Below are 20,540 nucleotides of genomic sequence, written 5' to 3' on the forward strand. Positions count from 1 at the left end.
TGAGCGCTGATATTTGGCGCTACTGCGGGGGGGTGTGGTGGCCCCGTGAAAGAAAACTGTTGCATTAAGGCAGACAGGCAACTACGCCGACTGACGAATGTCGCGCTCATGACGGCTTTGGTGCGACGGGAGACATGCCAGCGGGAAGCGGAACGCGTGCACCCATTCACGGTTCAAGCTGTGAACTCTGCCTCTCGCGTTCCAGAAGCGGAGCTCGTCGCAACGGAACTGTCGGCCGTACAAGCCACAGAGCGGCACCGAAGTGATCGAACCTTTGCTGAGGTGACCCGTCAGCAGGACTTCGGTCTCCAAGCGCATCTTGACCGCTGGCGAACCGAAAATCATGGTCATTTTGCTGCAGCGGACCGTAAACTCACCAAGCGATTTGGTGACGACCAGTTCGGTTTCGTTTGCACTATAGTTCCTGTATATAGCTTTCCTAGGGGAGCATAGTTGCACGTCCATCCGCCATCTTGAGTTGTCCATTCGTGCGTGAAAACTACCCGTCAAGCTTGTACGAGCCGCGGCCATTGGTGGGGCTAACCTCTTCAGAATTCATTGCAGCTTTCTCTCTCTCTCTCTTTCTCTCTCTCGCTCACCTCACAAACCGAACATTAGGCTCCACGTAAAGGTCAAACTGATCACTGAGGTTCCGATGATTCAAATTGTAGTACTAAGAATCCAAAACATCCGGAAAAGAGACAGCTTCAGAAACAAAATGAACCGAGCCGTGGACCAGACGGCCCGACTTGTCCGCGGAGTCACCAACAAATCTAAAGTTTTACCAAAAGTTAACAATATGAACTTGAGAATTACCGTTTAGACTCCTTCCCGGAAACTTCCAATGCCCGATTAGGTGGGATGGGTTTACATGTACTGCTCAAGAGCTGACAGAGGTACACTTAACAAGTCAGTATGAGCCGCTCGCCTGAAGTTCTATGCAAGGCATATCCTACAGCAACTGGGTATTTGTCGCCATACACACTTTGTTCAACTACATCCCCTCCCATCGTCGTTCCGCTCCTAACTGATAATCACACCATTACCACGCAATATGCACACCCAAAACCACGTCGCCAGGAGACTAAAGCAAGCGGAAGCACTGTGCAAAATCTACGGCAACGATCCTCGAGTTGCGTACGTGTCCACGGCGGAGTACCAATTACACGACGCATACACAATGGTAGCAACAAAGAACCCCAAGAAACGTCCCAATTTGGCCACCGTTCGATCCAACCGCTCCGAGACGGCGCACGAGTCAACCATAGCGCCAGCACTAATGTTCGACCCCCCTCCCAGCACGACCATATTTTTTCTAAAACTGGACTTCAAAATATCGTCCCCGGACGCATCTCACAGCCGATACTCGAACGTTTCACAAGGAGCTCTGCCCCAACCCTAAAAGTTCTAACCAGGACGCCCTCGCCATCAGGCCATCAAACGCCATCAAACGAGGTCCCATGAACACGCCCGAGGACTCACCACCTGAAAAGGGCGCAGCATCTATTCCTACAATGAGCGCTATCCGCGGGACCGCCTGGTATCATTTCAAGACACAAGTATTGCCCACTGCATCCTGCACTTGAAATATTCTGAATAGGACAAACATTTAGGCCCCGTCAAAGCCCACACGTGACACCATCTTAAGACCGGCACTTTTCCCAATCCTGCCATCCTTGCTCACATCAACCCAACCCTATATCCTACTTCAGCCGGCTGGTTGTGTAGCGGTCATGACACACTACCCCGTATCGTCTGGGCTTTCCCAAAAACTGACTTTCCAGAAATAGGTGGCTTTCGATGAACGGTGGGGGGGGGGGGGCGCACTTTACAGCTCGCACTCCGACGTAGAGACCTGTTGTGTTGCCAGGGCTACCAAGATCGCTGATCAGTTCACGCTGATGGCCACCAACGCGACCTAACCACCACCATCGCTTTCAAGGTGAATCATCACTAATATTCCTCGAACTAAATTTTATTCTCTCTCTCTCCAAGGAATTTGCAGTGAAGCAAACAGATACGTGGTTAATGTTTTTCCTCCGCCGTCTGCGCAGTTGCCAGTTAATATATGTTGTTTTGCTGTGCCTTGAAGAATGTGTTGATGATAAGATAGTGTAGTAGCTCCTTTCCCTTTCACCACGTAAATCAGAACAATTTATTTCAGCTGTGATGTCGTTCGACTACCGAGTAAATGTCGCATTTCTACCGCACTGGACCTGCTTGTATCACGTGTTTCACATCGCAGCATGGAGGTATCCGTATGTACTTACGCGCTGGAAGCGAGGAAGGATCTTGGAGTGACACTGCGAAAAAAAGCGTTCAATGAGGACCCGAGTACGTGTTATAGGGAAACAAGACACTTCACTTTGTGAAAATAGATGACCGCTGCATGATATTGAGGGGACCCATACGTTAAACAAAAGGTGCGAGAATCCTTTATATCCCTAGAGCGTGTACGGCGTTTACCACAACGAATTACATTTGCGTCTAAAAGAACAGCACGGGCTTTAACGGGTTCGGATGGGTCCCTTATTGGCTTCCCCTATCGTACTAAATAAGTGCAGTTCTTCTACCGCCAGTGATCCTCAAGTTGCATATTCGTGTTTTTTAGAAGTCCCACCTTGCAAGCCTGCTGGGGATCTTTTGGTGAGCGAAGAAACCTCTCGGGTAAGCTAAGCCTGACCAGCACCACGCCGTTGCTGCATCCTCGGCTGCTGCGGCTGGCCATGTTGGGACTGCGTCAGCAATTAAAGCAAAACGCCGCCGCTACAATGTCCCCCCAAGATCCCGCTCCTGTGCCTCAATGCAGCATCGTAGCGTCGCAAATCGGTTTACAAGCAATAACTCTTGACTTCGGCAACCTATCTTCCAGAGAATCCTATACCACAGATCGGAGCAAAGACTTTCTATCGGGCCTTGGTCATTCTGTGTTTTTCATTTACCTAATACAGACTGCCAACGCGAAATGGTCCCAGCAGGGAAAGCACTGTACTTATCACATTTACAACACAGGCAGTAAAATACATCATACAAAAGTTATACACTTTGCTCTACCCACTACAGCACAGTCCGTTTCGCAACGCAACATACACATTATTCTACAGACTTGAATACATTTCGTTTTGACACGCAGCAATACACCCCGCTCTACAACAGTAAATTACACTTTGATCTATAACACGTAGCTACGCATGCCAAGAAAAAAAATACACATCGTTCTACACACTTTAAAATGACTGATGTTTCCATAACTTGTTCCAGTTGTAGCAGCCCGGAATGTCGGCTGCAGGAGGAGGCGAGAAAGCAGACTTGGGCCTGGTTTGCAGTTTCAAGACAAGACTGTTTATTTTCTAAAGATGCATACGCCGAGAGCATCCCCCGATGAGGGAAAGCAGGGGAACCCCCACGTCCTTCAAAAGAGAGAGGAGAAAGGCCCCCAAGCGAGCAGACGGCAACAGCGCCAGGACTAATGCCTGGAGTCGGCCGAACAACAAGCTAAGCGTTCCCCCGAAAGGCGACCGTTGAAGAGGGCGGGGGAATGACCCCGTTGTAAGCAGGCGGCGGCGTCGCCAATACACGTCTTCCACAAAAGGCGCCCTGTGGACAAGCCGGCGGCAGACGGGTGAGAAAAGAAAAGTCCCCGTCCGCGGGACTTGCGCGGCGGTGCCGAGCGGCTTCCGCTACACAGTCAGACACTGTACACGGCAAAAAACAGTACATAAAGGCATCGGTTTTAGAGAAAAAGTTGGTTAGCAAATGGGTATGGTGATATCGTGTGTTCCCGGTTGATAGAAAAATGCGTACGGTGATGAACTGATGGCGTGTGCGCCATTAAGCAATAATTGAAGAAAATCCAGTCGTTGTTCGCGTCTGCGGGAATCAAGGGTCTGAATAATTTGCAGGCAGGGCGGAAGTTGGATATGATCGTATTTGGAGTATATAAAGCGAACAGCTTCCCTTTGAACGCCCGGAAATTTGTCAATGTTACGCTTAGTGTAAGGGTCCCAACGATCCTGGCGTATTCCAAATTTGGTTGTATAAAAATAAGAACAAAGTATCTTTACATTGGCAGGACAGTTCCGTAGTTAGTCTTTGAAAACCAAATTTGCGAAAGGCGGCTGAACATACGTTGTCCATATGCAAGTTCCAAGACCGTTTACTAGTTATAGTTAGTTTACTTTAGTTAGTTTATAGTTCAATATTGAACTTCCGTGCACCCCTTTCCTAATCCAAACTGCTTCCAGCGTGTCGGAAATGTGTCTGTGCTGGAGGACTCGGGGTGATGCACCCCTCATTGAGGCAACTAATCTCGATTTTTTGGTGTCTTCTCAAGGCATTGCACGATTTTTTAGGTATTCTGTAAAGAATACTTAAGCATTAAAACACAGGATGACGTTAACTTAGTGGCAGCCTTTATATGTGGTAAAACGGGAAGGATAGCGGGAGTGGTTTGTAGCTTAGGCTGGTTGAATACCTTTGGCTCTGGAGAAATGATCACTTCGGCTCTCAGTCTCCAATGGTGTCGCAGTGTCGCTCACCAAAACCAAAGACACAAAGCTCACGGTTACTGAAAAAAAATGTAAACTACCACGACATTTCCACGGCTACACGATAGTCGATCTCGTACTCAAGAGCCTTTCTCTTCAAAAGCACACGTATCGAGGTATCCCAGCGTTAAGGTTAGCGTGAAAACAGTATTTATTGAAACCATTGAATATCATTTAAAGTGAAAGAAATGAATAGTAATATTAATAGTTTTATGCGCGCAGTCATGCGCAGAGCGCTTCAAAAAAAGCGCTAATGTCAATGTAGCCCATTCCCAAACTTAGAAGCGTCACAAAAGTGCACGTAGCCGTTATGATATTAGGAAGAAATAATTACTAATAATAGAAGCTTTATTCCTACTCAGAACTTGTGGAGTGAAGCGTATATTGCTGCAAAAAGCACTCATGTCATTGTAGCTGATACCCAAATTTAGAAGCCTCCGACAAATTTACGTACCCAGTACTGCATCTAAGAACCCAACACATCTATCTAGACTTGGTTTCACCATACATATGCGCTCACAACACCTCCAAAACATCCAAAGCACCGAAGCGAACACCGCAACAACAACGGAAGGCTGTGTAGACAAATGCACCAGCTTATTCCACTAACGACAGGAGCGCCGAGTGGTGGCGCCACCCGTGCAGCTATGCGGTCTCCATAGCCAGTGCGCGAGCTGGAAACTCGGCGGTCACAGCGAGGCACGCGCTCAAGAGTTCTCGGCATTTTCTTGTATTTTCCTGTAACTGCAAACCTACGGCTTGTACAACAGCTACGCCATTAAAAAGGCCCTTTCCAAAAATAGCCTCCGAGTAACAGTTGGAGGCTGGGCTGCGCAGCTCGGACCTGCACCTATAAGAGTACTGTTTGGTTGCCAGGGTTGCCAAGGTCGCTGACCAGTACTGGGTGACAGTCATCAACGCAATTCCACCCCCAGCCTTGTTTTCAAGATGTATTATAACGAATACTCCTCTAACTGTTTTTTATTCCCTGTCTCTCGAAGAAATTTGCATTCAAGCAAATAGATACACGGCCAATGTTTAACAGCAGAGCTGTTGTTGCTGTCCGTAATGTTTGAGGTGTCGTCGAAAAACCGGGGTCATAATTACACCCACTGTTTATACCGCGCATGTGAGGATGCGCCTAACGAGGAACTCCCTGTGTCATCCAGGCTTGCAGGTGGAGCTCGCAACAAAATAGCAAGAAACGGTTCACGTTCATTCACAGCAAAATGGGGATTGAAAAATGGGGATCACTGGCGCCATTTCTTTTTTCTTTCATACGGGTAGCGGCAACTGGTTTGCTGGTTTAAAAATCTTTTTTGCTATAATTAATTATGATTGGACACATGGTTCGCGTTAAAATAAACAGGTTGCTCGCTAAAAATATAAAGCAACAGCATGCAGATTGAGAATGTGGGAACTCTCAAATACACCCAGAAATACATGCCCGAATGTGAACTGCTATAATTACACCACGTATTGCTTGTCTTTTATGCGTCCGTTTTGTTGAAGGGCTACCCGCATTGCCTTATTCTTTTATCAAAGATTGTTCACGGTGCAGTATATGCAAGTGCAATTCACTCAAACAACCCGAGGAATTTGTGAAGTTCTTTATTTATCCATTTGTTTGTTTAGCGGGCTGCGCTCTGATGTTCCAACATTAGCGTGATTTGTGCTAAGTTGCGTTGTTAATTGCAAATTTGTGGCGAAGGTTTTTTCAAACATGGCTGGAGTGCTGATGGCAGCAGTGCAACAAACTTTCATTACGACAGACGCCTGCAATGCAATTCAACGAGATGATCGTCACTTGCACCAAGCATTGTTTCCGCGTAGCGGACGCTAAAATGGTGGGATTTTGCAGCACCTCATGGGCCGCAAACACCAAGATTCGGAGCATCTGCGTCGATCGCGGTGATGTAATAGGACCAATCGACCACGTAACCGGCGCGCGGCATTCCTGTGTCCAGCCAAGCAGCAGCACCATACTATCCCGTACTATCCCGTTCGTGCTATCGTGTTCGCCCTGGCTGTAGCCCTGTTCCCACAGGCAACGTCACCGTGTTATTCCATGCTTTTCACCAACCTCCCCGCATTGCTGTCGCTCAGCGCCGTGTTTTCCAGTGTTTTCCGTTCTCTCCAGCGTATTCCATCGCTCTCGTAACGATGAAAAACGCGGGGGTTTCCGACAGGGAATGCTACCCCCATAAAGTAAGATCCAACTGCTTGTAAGATCCACAGGTTAACCCTCTGGCGAAGAGCTTTGTAACTCTGCAACACGGAAACTTTCGTTTGTCGGTTGACTACCTTTTTACAAGTGCGTTCAGAATAAATACAATGCGCCACACGATAAACAATCCGCCCGAATGTGGTTTAATGAGACATTACGGTATCGAAACATATAGCAAGCATGAATGTCCGTGTAAACGTGGCCTAATTTTTAATGTGCAGCAATTTTTGCTAATCAAATGTTTTCCTCTTCAGTTTTTGGTAATCAATCAAAGAAATCACAACAAAAATCCCAGCACTATTTGCAAATGGGGAAAATGGGGTCACAGTTGTAAAACGCTGCAAAAAGGTGCGTTGCGTAACAGACTACATTTTTCTGATTTTTACATCTTGCAAGTGACGAAGAGGCTGCGTCCTCCTTGCTCGTTTTTCGGAGGATCACGCAATGTGTTAAATATCAACAGCAGAATGGTTCAACCCGTTTTGATCAAAACGACACATGACGCCCCGAACATCACATGCACACTCCTCGGAAAATGCTGAAGAAATCAGCCGCCTCGAGAGGGATATTTTCAACCCAACGCGTGCTCCTCAGTCACGCTGCGAGGAAAAGACATGAAGCACTCTGATCGATAGCAATAAAAACTGGCTCTGTGACCACTTTGGAAATGTCGATGATCACTTTGCAACACTCATAAGCCACCACATAATTTTAAAAAATACAATATAATCATTTAGGCCGTTCGTCTACGCGGGTGCAGAGCTTCGAAGCACCTTCTGTGGCCGGCCCCCGCCGCGGTTCTGATGGTGATGATGATTAGAGGCCCTCCTTTGTATCGGGACGTCGGTTGTCAACAACCGACTTACCTGTGTTATTCTACTTGCTTTGTCTACCCTTCCCTAACTTAATGGGTTCTCCCCCATCCTCCTCCCCCCAGTTTTAAACTCCTGTCGCTTCTCCCCCTTCCTGCTCTTACACCCCTGTTTACCTCCATCATTTCTGATTCTATTTCGGTAAACTACTCATCCTACGTCCCACTCTCTTCCCTACTTTTCTTCCACCACCACTCCACGCCTCTTCGTCACCTCTATGGCCCTGAAGTTGAGGCTCCCGTTCCCACCAAATCCCAAAGGCTACGTCAATGTCGCTTCCCCATCGCCCTGTCGCGGTCGTATCTCTGTGCAGTCTATGACAATATGTTAAAGTTAAGGTAGAAAGTTGGGCTAGTTGGTTATCTGACTGCATTTTATTAGGGAAAAAGAGACGCGAGTGTCCTGTGTACTTCTTCTTCGTCCAGTTCTCTTTTTCATTAGTAAAATGCACTATGACAATATGCCCTATGGTTTTCTGATCCCTGTCGCAGCATACACAAGTTTCGTCCTGTTGCCTGTAGTTAGCCGTGTATGCCCGTGTTCTCAGGCACCCCGCCCGTGCTTCAAACACCAATGCACTGCCTCGCGTATTTCCGTAGAAACCTTCCTACCTGATTTATAGTTTCTCTGCTCTATAGGTCTCCTGTTTTTTTCCCTTCCAGTCTCTGCACCCAATTCATCGTATCTGCTTCTTTTCCTGCTTTTTAACTGTTGTGTATACTATACCCCCGTTCCCCTACCGAATTCCCGTAGCGCTTTGTCAGCTCTCTGGTCCTCCATCTCCACTGCGTGTCCATGCTCCTCATATACAGGTATCTTGCTCTGCGCCTTCCTTGCCTCAAAGGACGACCAGTCCATGCGTATCCCCCTGTACCGTTTAATTCGTAGTTTTTCTATGGGCCCCTAGGGCGAGCCTACCTACCGCCCTCTGATTTACCTCCAGGCCCGCTTGGGTCTCTTGTTTCAAGCAAAGAACCGAATTTCCGAAAGTCAATCCTGGTACCATGACCCCCCTCCAGACTCCGCTTACCACCTCGTATTCGTTGTAGCGCCACAGTGCTCTATGTTTCAATATAGCCGCGTTCCGTCTTCCTTTTCTTTTGAGGCGACGCTCATGCACATGGTGTAATCGGCGCAGTCGTTAGCCATACTCCTAAATATTTATACTTCTTTAACCGCGCTATTTCTACTTGTTGAGCTGATACCGATTTGTGCTGCGTGTCGTCGTTGAAAAGCATGATCCCTCCTTTTTCTCTGCTAACAGATAGCCCAAGGTGCGTCGCTTCCTCCCCCCATATATCTATCAGGCCGGACATACCTATCCGGTGGTCCGCCATCAACAACATGTCGTCTGCATACATTAATCCTGGTATTCGCTGATCCACTACATGTCCGTTTTTAATGTATGATAAATAGAATCTCAGTCTACTGCCCACTAACTCCCTTTCTAACCCCGCCACCTTGATCATGAACAGCAGTGGATAAAGTGGAAATCCTTGTTTCAAACCCTTGATGTGCACCGGCCTGTTGTATATTATCCCCTCCCACACTATTGGCACTTCGTTCTCCCGGTAAAGATCCCTGAGTAAGTTTATGAATTCTCCCCCACTACCTCGTCCTCCAGTATAGTCCACAGCCGCTCCCTATCTACATTATATAAGCCGCTTTAACGTCCAGAAAGGCTAACCACAAAGGTCTGTTTTGCATCTTTGCCACCTGTATGCATTGGCTTTCCCCGATGACCAATGCCACGGCCGACGCTGTGGCGGAAAATCAAGCTAGCGCCGTCACCAACGGAGAGGCTCGTTCAGTTGCCCGGAACTTGTTTCCATCGAGCGGCCGTGGTAAAAGAAGGTAACTGGGATACAGCGGGCGAGGAAAGCGGCTGTTCGGTCATCACCATGAGGTTGTGTCGTATGTAATTTTTCTTTCGTCGGCGGCTCGACGGGAGCTCCAAATTCACGGTCGGCTGGCCACCTGAACTTCGACTTCTCGCGGTTGGCGCGCTAGCGTACTGCTGCAGCGTGGGGCCGCAACAGGTTAACTCTCACTTACGAGTACCCGCATGCTTGCTTGCGTCTGTTCAGCAAGGGGTCAGGCCCGCCTGCCGACCTTTGACCACTGTTATGACTCACTGGCGCCATGTTTGCGCGGGTCAGTCGCCCGCCGGTAGCTGTTATGACTCACTGGCGCCATGTTTGCGTGGGTCAGTCGCCCGCCGGTCGACCACCCCAGCGCTTGACGATGGAAACGAAGGGAGGCCGACACGACGCGGCCGCGGCCACTGATTGACAGCGGCTTTTGAGCGGTGTTGAGTGTTGTTGCCCAAAGGGATTAAGGAGCCGCCGTTCTTCCCCCTGTCTAAACAACGGAACGCGTGTGCGCGTGAAAGCCCCGACGGCGACGACCGGACAATGGGACCCCAGTGGCGGCGGGAGCACACCGAAAAAGGCAGTGGCAATAGTCAAGCCATTGACTCTTCCCGGAGTGATTCCACGAACCTTGATAATCTGTGCTGTTAGGCTCTCTGGAAAATACGTGCGAGGAGAACCCCACCATGGGAACGCAGCGCGCGGCAGACAACAAAAGGATACGCGGCGCCCGCGCGTCTTCCGTTCTTCCCCTCTGCTACAGGCTCCTGACGAGTGGCAAGGGTGTGTGTGTGTGTGTGCTTTGCATCTGCCGACATACCTGAAAGGCGTGTTCCTACCCAAGGGCGGTGCTTCACAGCGAGGAACTTACGCATCACCATTGGTCCGCATTGTTTTGTATGGGGATCCCTTACCTAGGGAACTAGGGATCGGGGATGAACAAAAAGGGCGTGCTGCGGCTCGCCGGAGATCTGTCTTCTGTCTTCATCTCGACAACTCACTGTAAAAATGTAAATAAACCCGTTGAGTTTGCTGTAAGCTCTCCCCTAGTCCTGGCTCGACGGAGCGACGGCGTCCGGCCCCGCTACCAGCAGACTGCGGTCGCTAAAACTCGCAACTGGATGGCAAGCGGTTGGATTTGAGCCTGGAGGGCGGAGAATGATCAACACGCCGAGATCACGGAGACTGACAGCTGTGAACTGGTGAGTGCTGGCTTTGGTTTTTTGGTTGCCAGGCTGATAAGATAGAAGTGCAATCTTTTCGCTGGTAGAGGCTACCACAGAAGCAGTTGTTTCCGGAACTTCTGGGTAGAGAGTGAGCCGCACCACACTAGTTATCTGTCATGGATTGGAAGCGTTTGTTGAAGAATCAGCTACTGATTCTGGGGGAGGAGCTTGGAGCAGAAGTAGATTCGGGGATGAAGAAGGATGAAATTGTTCGCGCTACCGAGGGCTTGAATCTCAGAAGTGAAGATATTACAGAAACGTGGAACGAGATTCAAAAGCAACAGGAACAGGAGCGCGAGCAAAAGCGGGAGCAACAGGAGTGCCAGCTAAAGCAAAAAGAACTGGAAGTAGAACAGCTGCGCCTGGAAGTGGAAGTGAGGAAGATGGCTGAGGTTCAAGGAGTAGAGGTAGCAGGAAGGCAAAATCTTTGTGATTTATCTAAGCTAATGCAACCCTTCAAAGTAGGGTAAGATGTGGGCCTCTTTCTTGTGAACTTCGAGAGAACCTGTGAAAAAGCGAAGCTTGGCTGAAGCACATGGGCTCGAAACTTGTTAAGTTTGCTGCCATGTGAAGCAGCGGATGTGATCGCGCGGCTTCCGGTGGAGGATGCGGACAATTATGACACAGTGAAGGATAACCTTCTAAAGAGGTTCCGACTTTCGTCAGATGCGTTCCGGCAGCGGTTTCGCAATCTGACAAAGAAGCAGGGCAGCACGTATTCTGAGTTTGCCTACGAGTTGAAAGTCAACTTAGTAGAATGGATGAAGGGAGCCAGCGCTTTTCGGAAGTTCGAAAAGGCTCTTGAAATAGTGGCTCTGGAACAGTTTTTTTCTAAGCTTGCCGAGCCAATGAAGCTCTGGAGCCAACATAGGGGCGGAGTAGTAACAGTACAGGCAGCTGCCGGCTTGGCTGATGAGTGCGCGTCATGCCGGGTAGAAAGGAACGAGGTTCCTCCCGCAAAAGCGGGAGATAAAGGAAAACCTTGGACAGCGAAGCAGGGGGCTGGCGCAGCTATGACGGCACAAAAAAAGACGGAGTTCGCTGCAAGTAGTCAAGGATCACAAAACAAACAGGAAGGAAAGGCTTCGGAGAGTTCTTCCAAAAAGTGTCCTTTTGACGCGCGGCAACCACCTACCTGCTACAAATGCAAGGAGGTCGGTCACATTGCCATAGGCTGTCGTGGGCCCAGGCCAGCCCTTTCGTACACTTGTGACTCTGCTACTAGCGAGGAGCTACTTAGTCCGTACCTTTTTAACCTAACAGTGAACGGAAAGCCATGCCGCGTCTTACGAGACAGTGGGGCAACCATTGATCTGGTGCACCCTGGCTATGTGGCACAAGCAGGCTTCAACGGCAAGTGCGCATGGATTAAACCGGTTTTGGAAGATGGGAGCATTTGTCTCCCGGTAGCTCGAGTAGTCATCACTGGGCCGTTCGGAGAAGTAGAGACGGAAGCGGCGGTGTCAGAGAAGCTTTCCTCGCAGTACCCCTATTTGTTCTCGAATCGGACCGACCGTCTGCTTAGAGAACAAGGGAAAGGTTTTCACGAGGGAACCGTCCAAGCCTTGACTAGAGCTAAAGCACGCGCGTTAGCAGCCGAACTAGGGCGGAAAGAACCGAGTTTCACCGAACGTACAGCAACACCAGCTGGAGTCAGCACAGCGGAGTCTACTATCCCGTCACCTACTGAAAAAAAGAGAGAGGGGACAGGGAAGGATACTAGCGCTGATACAGCTGAAGGGGAATCGGAAGAGGGGCTGCTCGTGTTGCCTGTATCAAAATCACTAGGCAATGTACTGGGGAAAGTGACAAGAGACGAGCTCATCGAGCAGCAGAAAAGCGATCCCAGCCTTAAGGAGATTTGGAACACCGTCAAGGAAGGGGTGGCGAGGAAGAATATTAGTTTTCCCGTCAAAAATGGCATCTTGTACCGCCACTACCAGAATGCAAAAGGTCGCACGTTTGACCAGATTGTAATTCCGGCTAAGTATCGGCATGACATTGTTGATCTCTGTCACGGAGTTGGTTGGTCGGGGCATTTAGGAGCTCGGAAGACCAAAGATAGGCTCCTAACGGAGTTTTATTGGCCAGGATGCTTCAAAGAAGTTGAGACCCACGTATGAGCGTGTGACACTTGTCAGAGTGTGGGAAAACCGCACGAGAAGGGAAAGGCACCAGTTAAGCTTGTTCGGCTCATTTCGGAGCCCTTTCGCCGGCTGGTAATAGACGTTGTGGGACCACTACCAGCGACAAAATCAGGCTACCGGTATTTGCTTACCGCTGTTTGTCCGGCAACAAAATTTCCCGAGGCGATCCCAATGAAGGAGCAAAGCTCAGTAGAAGTAGTCAACGCACTACTGTCTGTTTTTTCTAGAGTGGCCTTACCTAAGGAGATACAGTGCTACCAGGGTTCAGTGTTCAGCAGCTTTCTGACTGCGGGCTTCCTGGAGACGTGCGGGATAAGGCTGATGAACCGAGTTTTGCAGGGGGCTGAAGAATACGCTGTTCCCTACTTAGTCGACCTTGCTATGTACTACAATACATGGGAAGACCACCTGTACCATCTTAGCGATGTCCTTGGACGTTTGACACACGCTGGACTGACAGCGAAGCCGGCTAACTGCCAGCTAGCCCGCGCCGAAGTACGGTACCTAGGGCACGTGGTAGGGCAGGGCAGGAGGCGACCTGACGAGTTGAAAGTAGAGGCGGTTAGCGAATTCCCGCAACCAGAAATGGAGGGTGCTTTCCAAGGCCTCAAAACGGCTCTTGTCAGCTCGCCCGTACGGCATGCACCGAACTATGATCGTCCCTTTACTGTGCAATGCGATGCCTGCAACAGAGGCTTAGGAGTAGTACTCTGCCAGGAGGACGAAAACGGGAACGAGAACCCTGTGCTGTACGCTAGCTGGAAACTCTCGGTTCGTGAGGAGGCCTACAGTGCGTCAGAAAAAGAACGCACCTGCATTGTGTGGGCCACCCCAAAATTGGCCTGCTACCTTTACGGAACTTCTTTTGCCTTCGTCACTGACCACTGCCAGCTGACGTGGCTATCGCAAATGTCGGAAAAGAATCCGCGACTACTACGCTGGAGCCTTGCGCTTCAGGAGCTTAACTTCACTGTGAAGTATAAGAAGGGTTCTGCCAACGCCAATATTGACACATTAAGCAGAGCCTTCTGGCTTTTCTTGCGCTTTCTATTGTTTTCAGTTGAGGAACGTTTTCAGTAATGGTTTTGATTAGTGTTTTGAGTAACTCAGTCTAAGCTTTTAGCTGTGAGCAAGAGTATAAGTGTGGTTGCCATATGAAAAAATTTAAAAGCGTAGGTGCATTGTAGCACCTTTGAAAGAGCAGCCTGGTAGCCGAAAACTCATTGCCGGCGCTTGCTGGTTCGGGGAGGTTGGTCTTTGTGGTTTCAATGGTGCTGGAAGAATGGTGCTACATCTCTCCCGTCGAGCAGCTGATACTACACGACGTCCGAGATCTTCCCGTCGGCGGAGGAGCTGCTATGACTCACTGGCGCCATGTTTGCGCGGGTCAGTCGCCCGCTGGTAGCTGTTATGACTCACTGGCGCCATGTTTGCGCGGGTCAGTCGCCCGCCGGTCGACCACCCCACCGCTTGTCGACGGAAACGAAGGGAGGCCGACACGACGCGGCCGCGGCCACTGATTGACAGCGGCTTTTGAGCGGTGTTGAGTGTTGTTGCCCAAAGGGATTAAGGAGCCGCCGTTCTTCCCCCTGTCTAAGCAACGGAACGCGTGTGCGCGTGAAAGCCCCGACGGCGACGACCGGACAATGGGACCCCAGTGGCGGCGGGAGCACACCGAAAAAGGCAGTGGCAATAGTCAAGCCATTGACTCTTCCCGGAGTGATTCCACGAACCTTGATAATCTGTGCTGTTAGGCTCTCTGGAAAATACGTGTGAGGAGAACCCCACCGTGGGAACGCAGCGCGCGGCAGACACGAAAAGGATACGCGGCGCCCGCGCGTCTTCCGTTCTTCCCCTCTGCTACAGGCTCCTGACGAGTGGCAAGGGTGTGTGTGTGTGTGTGTGCTTTGCATCTGCCGACATACCTGAAAGGCGTGTTCCTACCCAAGGGCGGTGCTTCACAGCGAGGAACTTACGCATCACCATTGGTCCGCATTGTTTTGTATGGGGATCCCTTACCTAGGGAACTAGGGATCGGGGATGAACAAAAAGGGCGTGCTGCGGCTCGCCGGAGATCTGTCTTCTGTCTTCATCTCGACAACTCACTGTAAAAATGTAAATAAACCCGTTGAGTTTGCTGTAAGCTCTCCCCTAGTCCTGGCTCGACGGAGCGACGGCGTCCGGCCCCGCTACCAGCAGACTGCGGTCGCTAAAACTCGCTACACCACCAAGCAGCGTCAAATGGAGTTTAAGAATAGAGGATGTCTATGCGAGGCGGTGAAGCGGTATAAAATATGGTAAAAACACCGGTTCATCCGCACCAGGGTCCGTCGTATGAAGCGGATCGCGTGCATCGAGAGCGTCATATAACCGGGGTTTTTAATGCTTTGTTTATTTGGGGAGTTTGCCAGGACCGCGGTGATCCGTCGTAAGAAGAGGGTCTTCGTAATTCCAGGGGACGTATCAGAGGGGCTCCAGTGTAGTATTTTATATTTTGCAAAATCTATTCTTACTTACTGACATGGTCTATGTATTCGGCAGTGTTCATGGTAATTACTGTTTTTATTTCAAATTTTCTATCGTTCGTTGTACTTTTAATATAGCCAGCGAGAAGTTTTGGCGTTATTTCGGTATCGCCTTTGTTATAATTTGGTATTGCACTTCTACCCTGCGTATTGCCGTGTCTTAAAGTCGTTTGTTTTTTGAGTTGGTGTTAGGTAAGACTGCGAGCAGGGATCATAGGATGGTTTGGTGCAAGGTAAAGCTGAATCTCAAATAATAAAAAAGGAAACTTGCAATAAGTAAGAAACCCAACACGCAGTCATTCTGGGCCAGGACGCAGCTCTTTAAAATCATTCAAAACAAATTTTCGCTTTTAATCAGGAAGAACGACAGAAGTGTAGACGTTAAATGAAAACCTAGCCAAAGTAATCATAGAACAGGCAGCAGCTGTGGAAGTAGCCTGAAGGAAACAAACTGCAGTACTTACTCAAAAAACCTAAGAACGAATTGCGAATTCTAAGTACTTGAAAGTGTGAAGTACGGCAGATCAAACTGAATTGTCCGAGCTATGGAAATTTATTAACAGATAAAAAGCGCGCGACATTCGCACGTAGAACATGAAGGGGATCCCTGAAATGCCTAAAATAGGAGGAACCTGAATAGCGATTCAAATGATGTATAGCCAACGGCAAAGACGGAATGTATGCACTCGAGAATATCGGGGTTACAGACACACAACATAATCGGTATGCTCTCAGCGACGTTATACCAGGTGAAACCACTAATCGTACAAGCTGAGCTCGTGATATCCGATTAGTAATAAAAAAAAAATTAGAAAAGGTTCTCAAAGGCATAAGAATGGCAAAACTGCACGACACGACGGCATAACCGTGGCTCAATTAAAGATGGGAGTAGATGTTGTATGGAAAAGCTTGATGTACTATTTTCAAAATGCTTAAAAACTCTACCAGTCTCCATATCCTGGGAAAACGGCAACATTATTCTGATTCATAATAAGAGAGATACTAAGGACCTTAGGAAGTACAGACCCATCAGCCACAGCTTAGTTGTATACAAGAGGTTTACCAAAGATTTTGTAAACCGAATTAGTTAAAGCTTACAATCCCAACCACACAGAGAGCTGCTTGGGTGGAAGAGAGGATACTCAACAATAGATCACATATACGTCGTCACTCAAGTGATAGAAAAATCCGCAGAACCTAATAATACACCACTTCACATGGTATTTACAGAATGCAAAAAAAGTACGGCATTCAGCAAGCACCATGGCAGGGCTTGTTAGAAGCATTAAAACACCACGTCATAGAGGACCGATACTTACATGGCTCCTAGACGACATATATAAAGATATACGGGCGTGCTAATACTTCAATGCTAAGCCAGAAATTCTCGATCCGAAACGGCTTAGTCAGTGTCATACCACCTTGCTAAAACCGTTCGCGCAATGTATGGAGGTAGTATTGAGGAAGCTTGACTGAGAAAACACAGGATTACGGATATGCGTGGAATACGTTTGCCATTTCAGGTTTGCAGACGACGTAGTTTGGCTAAGCGAGTCTGCCGAGCACCTGCAAACAAATCTTCAGGAACTAAAATCAGTAAGCATGGCGGTCAGGCTGAAATGAATATGAATAAATGGAAGAAAATAAATAAACTTGCCCAAAAACGCCCTTTTCAGCTTACGCCACGAAATGCTAGAAAAACTACGCGATTGTAACTGCCGCGAAGAGGTTGTCTGTCTTGATCCCAGCTTCGAGAAAGAAATCCGTCGCAGGATAGCTATGCGCTGGAGCGCACTGCGAAAATTCTCCCAAATAGTGAAAAGTATGCTACCTCTGTCACAGAAACGAATAATATACTACCACTGAGCCCTGCTAGTGACGACTAGAGGCAAGATTTCTAGCCTTTACAAAAATGCCTTTTAAGCGCCAACATCAGACATACAAAATATTGTGTTATCCCTCTGACACCCTCCATATCGGCCCTAGAAACTTTAGGATAAACGCAAATAATTTTAAACCAAGACATTGGCGACATTACAACACAGCAACACCAAAAATGTTATTGTTTTTGTTGTCACCAAGGCGCCAGCCGTTGAACATAGCCGTTCAATTGTCGCATAAAACTACTGGAATAATGGCTATCCACTGGCCTAAAACACACGCACTGCTCATATTCATATTCAAAGGCAACTGCGTTTGATCGAGCGTCGTATATAGTGAAACCTGCATGACGATGAGTACTTGTGAGATGGGAATACTCATTAAAAAGAACAATACTTGATGTCTTCCTGGAAAGAATTTATTAGGACACAACAAAACAGGCATCAAAAATAACCGCAAGCAAGACGATGATTTATCAAGACGTTTACGTACTCTTACGGGGGTATTGTTAGGAGACTACCTAGCAATTTTTAAATTGAGAGTGTTTCATTCCCGGATACACCAAGATTTCGCTAACGTAATATCCGTCACAGAAATCTCGCCAGTACAACGAAGCAAGTAGCCTGTAAAGGGTGCACCCCTGCAACAGTCTCTTCTGGCGGAGAAGCAACCTTTAGTACTAAAGATACGTTATAGTTGGAGTTGTTCGTTTTCGGGTTTTATATTTTAACACGAAAGTGTTTTATGCCGCGATACCCCAAGATTTCACTCACGTCATAACCGTCACGGGAATGACGCCTGTACACCTTTGCCGAAGTGACCCGCCAGCAGGATGTCGATGGCCAGGCACACCCACAAGACAGCCGCCTATCCGCAAATCATGCTCAGCTGCAGATTTCACTGCACAATTCACTTTCATGTTTTGCTGATTCCTATGACAGAGGAATCAACTACAGTTTTCTTTTTACATATTGCCAAATTGCTCAGTAAAACGTTTTATCACTCCCATATACACTTTCAGAGATTCAAACCGTATTTCAAAATGTGTTTAGCAGCAGAAGAGATTTATGGTGTAAAATCATGTTTTAGAGGCCCCTGGTAGTGTACAGTCGAAGGCAACGAAATCCAGCTGCGCAGCGATGATTCGCTTCCGATTGTTTGATATCAGAATGATCTGCTTACGAAGGCATTTTTTATGCTCAAACATTGCGCTAAAAATAGAGTTGGCTTGCAGTATGCTTCTATAAACCACGATGTAACGGCACATGTTCGCCGAAACCTGTTTGGAGAGAACGCCGAAAGTAATCTAAGAATCACTGCAGCAATTTGTGGAAATAACCGAAAACTACCACAAGAATAAAAGCTCTTTAATTCGAACTCGGTTAATTCTAATTTACGGTTAATTCTAACTGACACCCTGGTGCTGGCTCATCCCTGCATATATAAATGGAAGAAAACTCCCGATAATTCGAACGCGTCGATATCGAGAACACTTAATTCGAACCAGGCTACCCTGGTTTCCCTCGCTCCTTGCAGAAGACGTCGGCAAAGAGTGATTACAGTGTGTTGCAAATTCAAACCAAACCACATTTACTAGAGATAAAAAAACAAGGCAACAGAAAAAAACCAGCGTACCGCATGCGCTACGCTACTGCAACAGCTTATTTCTGCGACAGCTTATTGCTTATTTCAGCGGGCTCCGTGCCGCCAGAGCCAGTGCTCCGGCGCATGCCGTCGGAGGTTTTGTTGGTACTGCGGTCGGTGCTCTGGGCCTGCGATCACGTGGCGTGCGCGAAAAGAGTGTGGTAGCGCCTAGTTCTCGATAACGAGTCCAGAGGTCGCTTCTTTGTGTTCTGACCGTGCAGTGTGGCACGATGTCCATTCATTCTAGCGCCCGCTCGCTGATTCGAACTCCGCTTAATTCGAATAACTTTATGCTCCCCTTCGAGTTCAACAGAGGGAATAACGTTTCTTTATTGAGAAAAACATATATTAAAATGGAGTCTTTGGGGTGGCTTCCCTAATACAGCACGCCTTGAGTTCGGGCCGTGTCCACAGCCCTCTCGACCAGCTGACGCTGATTCTCGAGGGTGGAGCTGGCCAAGCATCTCTCCCACAGCTCATGGGTAGGATAGGGATTGGGGCGGAAAAGCGGGGCTTGGTCGCAGCCTCCAACAATATGATAGAGTGTCCCGATGGCCTAGCAGAAGCGGCACTGCGGGGGAATCATGTACGAGCCAAAGTGTGCCTTCTAGTGGGGTGGGGGAAAGTGTTCGTTTGAATGCACGAAGAAGTCGCTCCAGCTCTCTGGGCAGTTGTTTCTGCGCTGGGGGGATTGCTGTTGCTCTAGTCGGTAGTGGTGTGTGTTGTGTGTGTGTGTGGTTGTGTGCGTAGGGTTTGGCTTCAAATTTGTTCCTTTCGTTATTACAATGGGCGTCCCACTCCACTCTGTCTAGCAGTTGTTTTCCGTAAATTTTAACTAGATTACTAGCGTAGACCCCCTAGAGACCAGAACAGTCAATGCTGCCCGATAACATGATTTACGATGTCAAACTGTCCTCGAAAACGAAACTTGACGATACGTAATGTTCATTTAAGCACCCATTAGAAGAAGCATTTATAGGCATAAACAGCTAGCTTTAATGGTAATGTGACATCTGAAATCACACCACCTAGACGATTCTTTGTTACGCCACCACTATTGGGTAAGGAATTTAGCTTCTCCTGACCGTCAAGCCAGTGCTCCGTGAACAGTACGAATAGAGGTGTACAAGTCTTTAATGGACACTTGCAACTTGGGTCGTTGGCCTCTACGTAGACGTGCAGAAACCGGCTGCCCAACATAAATACCCTTCTCGTTGTACACGACCTCCTTAAATATAATAAATGCTGTCTGGTGGTCCGCCTAAGCTGATGATGCCGTCGCGTACGCTATCCACGCACTGGCGCCTTTGTGTTGCGTTAATTTGTCTAGAAAAGCGTGTGGAGTGGTGTGGGCACGAAACAAATATAAATTGGCGCGTCTCATTCACAGCGCGTAAATGACATAACGCGAAGGCATACGAGGGTGGAACTCAAGTAGTGTGTTGCATTTTATGCATGGCTTTTGTGCTTGGCGTACTTGCTGGTTGTTTATAAAATGGAACCATAGCGAGTGTTCTATAAATACAAGACGCAAAGAGATGCGTTCAAAGTTACGATCTTTTGGCGAAGGCATCACCAGCTCACAGCGCAGGGAACGTGA

The sequence above is a fragment of the Haemaphysalis longicornis genome, unplaced genomic scaffold (genome assembly GCF_048455015.1).
Source record: "Haemaphysalis longicornis isolate Haplotype H1 unplaced genomic scaffold, Haemaphysalis longicornis Haplotype H1 scaffold_5, whole genome shotgun sequence".
Taxonomy (NCBI): Eukaryota; Metazoa; Arthropoda; class Arachnida; order Ixodida; family Ixodidae; genus Haemaphysalis; species Haemaphysalis longicornis.